The sequence below is a fragment of the Macaca fascicularis genome, chromosome 7 (assembly GCF_037993035.2).
Source record: "Macaca fascicularis isolate 582-1 chromosome 7, T2T-MFA8v1.1".
In the NCBI taxonomy this organism is placed as follows: domain Eukaryota; kingdom Metazoa; phylum Chordata; class Mammalia; order Primates; family Cercopithecidae; genus Macaca; species Macaca fascicularis.
In genome coordinates this window covers 175077477-175080918 of record NC_088381.1, presented here as the reverse complement: position 1 = coordinate 175080918, position 3442 = coordinate 175077477, and the positions used below count along the sequence as shown (strand labels likewise).

At 43.5% G+C, this 3442-nt stretch overlaps 1 pseudogene; it reads left to right on the top strand.

The window, feature by feature from the left end:
• Positions 1-455: 455 nt before the first annotated feature.
• LOC135971617 (immunoglobulin heavy variable 7-4-1-like) lies at positions 456-2174 on the top strand (annotated as a pseudogene).
• The last annotated feature ends 1268 nt before the right edge of the window (positions 2175-3442 follow it).

The window sequence follows — 3442 nt, the reverse complement described above, 5'->3', positions numbered from 1 at the left end:
CCACTTTTACAACGGGGATTTCAAACTCTGCTGGATATCTTAGCAGTAAGTCAGGAAGAGATCCTTTTTTATAAATAAGTGCAAGTTTTGGAGCAACACACATTCCCAAATAACTCGTTCACACAGTAAGGTCTACAAATGGTTCAAGTTGCCCTGAGATATTCAAATGTGGGTTCAAAGTGAGGTGCGTGTCCTAGGGGAGCTTGTTCCCCCGTGGGGGAAGCTCTGTCGACACAGAGTTCAGGGATGTGTAGGGGACGCATGGCCTCTAACAGGATTATGGCTTGAACCCTCACCATTTGCTCTTTCTCACACTGGGTCAGGAATTGGGCTATTAAATAGCATCCTTCACGAATATGCAAATAACTGAGATGAATATAGTATCTCTGTGCCCTGAGAGCATCACCCAACAACCACACCCCTCGGGAGCAGCCCCTAGTGCACAGCTCCTCACCATGGACTGGACCTGGAGGATCCTCTTCTTGGTGGCAGCAGCAACAGGTCAGGGACTCCCCAGTCCTAGGGTTGAGGAGGAAACCAGGCCAGTCAAGTGAGACTTCACCCACTCCTGTCTCCTCTCCACAGGTGCCCACTCCCGTTGCAGCTGGTGCAGTCTGGGCCTGAGGTGAAGCCACCTGGGGCCACAGTGAAGGTTTCCTACAAGGCTTCTGGTTATACCCCCACCACCTATGGTATGAATTGGGTATGATAGACCCCTGGACAGGGCCTTGAGTGGATGAGATGGATCATCACCTACACTGGGAACCCAACGTATTCCCAGGGCTTCACAGGACGGTTTGTCTTCTCCATGGACACCTCTGTCAGCACGGCGTATCTTCAGATCAGCAGCCTGAAGGCTGAGGACACGGCCGAGTATTACTGTGCGAATTACACAGTGTGGAAACTCACATCCCGAGAGTTTCAGAAACCCTAAGGAAGGAGGCAGCTGTGCTGAGCTGAGGCAGTGGTGCAGCAGTTTTCTTAACTTCCATATTATCTCATTTTGCACTGAGTTCCACTTTTATATCAGCCAAGAATATGGGATAGAGGGGTGCTCCTAAGAGATTGTTAACTTGCCCATTTTGATGGGTTTTCCAGAAGACGTGAGAAGCCACTTTGTTTGCAAAGCATCCCAAAGCCATGCCCTGCTCCAGAAACACGTGTACCCATTTCCTGGCCTTTGATTAACTGACAAGCTCTCATCAGTGCGCCTGGACTAATTTCACATCAGGTAGAAAAATGTGCTGTAAAGCAAGGTTAGCGTTGTAATAGCAATTCCTACTTAATAACCGTCAACATCGTTGTTGTGTGATCCATCAAATAATTACGTTAATTGAAGGTTCTCAATGGGAGTTTCTAATAAATATAAGGGATGTATAGAAGTTCCCCTAATTAAAATTAAACAATTGTGGAGACAACCTCAATGTTCAACCATATTTCCACCCTTCACACCCTTCACCACAAAGGAAGTTTCATCTCTCCTGGAAGTTGGGTTCATTTTCAAATTAGTTATTTTTTATTTTAATATCTCAAGATTATTGTATGTGATATTTTAGCAGAAAGTGAATTATGGGAACTTGAACTAAACAACTGAAAATACATTCACAACTAATTAATCAAGATGCCAGAATGTGATGGGCTCCAGGCATTTTAAATTCAACAGGCTTTGTAACCAGGCTTTAAATTTACACATCTTCCTGTTACCTTCACAGCACAGTCATCTCCCATTATGTAAGAAATCATGAGTGCATTCCCAAGGGTCATGCACAGTTATAAAAATAGACATGGTGAGATGAGGAGTCGATTGTTTAAATTCCCCTCTGAAGAAGCAGCATCAACCCAATGAACCACTCTCTTCCCTCTGTGACTGGAGCTATGTCGCAGACCACATGGACCTAAATCCTTGATGGAGATAACATGACTACATAAATTGGACTGATCGCTTTCATGCTATAAAATTAATAGGTGACTCTGCACTCCAGCCTGGGCAACAGAACAAGTCTTGTCTGTAAAATACAAAGGAAAGATAAATTAATAGATACTGACTGACATTTCAGATATTATTTTCATAAACCGAATTTAATTATACCCACATTGTTACCTACATCTTCATTGAAAAGTTCCTAGTTATGTTGAGTTCCATCAACACTCCACGTGTTCAAATCTGGACATCCAAGAGAGTCTGGAGGATAAAACACAATGAGGGCAGTGAAACGTGTGTATATTCAGCACCTCTTAACTCAGGAGGAGTCCGTACACCCTGGAACAGTCTGCTTTTCTGAATGGCTCACAATGACTCCGGCTCACTCTCCATCATCCTCAAACATCTGGCCCCTGTTTGCCCTAAGTTCACTCTCTGCTCCCAGTCTCTGCTCTGACGTATTTGCAGAGGTGAAAATGAGCTGTCAGACAGAACTTACTTCTCAACTCAACATGGAATTTACTGTTTCATTTAATGACCACTCTTTCCATGATGGTTGATTTCTTTTGGCCTGTTTATTACTGGTGATTTTCAACGGAATCTCACTTGAATCTTTACTCTTTTGCATTTTGTCTCCATGACAACGTTGGGAAGTTTTTCCTCTAGCATTATAACATGGTCCAGCCACCTGACACATATGTGGCAAAAAATACCTACAAATTCAGAAGTTCTTTGGTTTTCTTTCCACAAAATATAATTGTTGCTCTTCTGTGTATGAGCATATCCTAGCATCCCTGTACACACCCGTGTAGATGTCTACAAGCCTATGAATTTATTCCCTGTAAATAAAAAAAATCTCAATTTCCCTCAGTGTTCATAATTCTCCTGAGGGTGAGGAAGGTATTTCTGTTCAAACAAATGGCCCAGAGACCACCTGGTAGGTAGGCAAGGAGCTCACTTCGCTCTGGATATTGAGTCTGTCTGTCTCTTTCCCTCTGTCTTCTCACAGAAGGTCAGCCCACTTGTTCAGCTCCTAAGAAGAGTGCCCAGGTTTAGCCGGATTATACAACACACCCCGCTTCTGATGACTCTCCTGTTACCACAAATCCATGGAGTAGTTTTTATTATATAATTCACCAAACTAATGTGAAATGCCCAAGTTGCAATAATGCACACCTTAGGGTATGTTCATGCAATTCAGTGGAAGAGAAAGTCTTTCAGAAACAGATGGATCTGAATTGGTAAATATGTGGGTACGAATGCTGGACTTGAGTGTCATTGTCCAGCCATGTTTCACAGGTGTGACCTGTCAGGGAAGAACCAGAGTTCCTTGTTCTGTCAGAGGGAAGGGCTTACAGAGCTCCTCTCTGGTTCCTAGGAAAGGTAATTTCACTAATCTTGGTGATGAGACTATCCTTCAGTGCTGATGTACTATAGCGTTTTTATCTGAAGTTGTCACTGCTATCCCCAGTGTACATCTTTTCACACAGAAGTGTTTAGAGGTCAGGGCACATTCTCAGG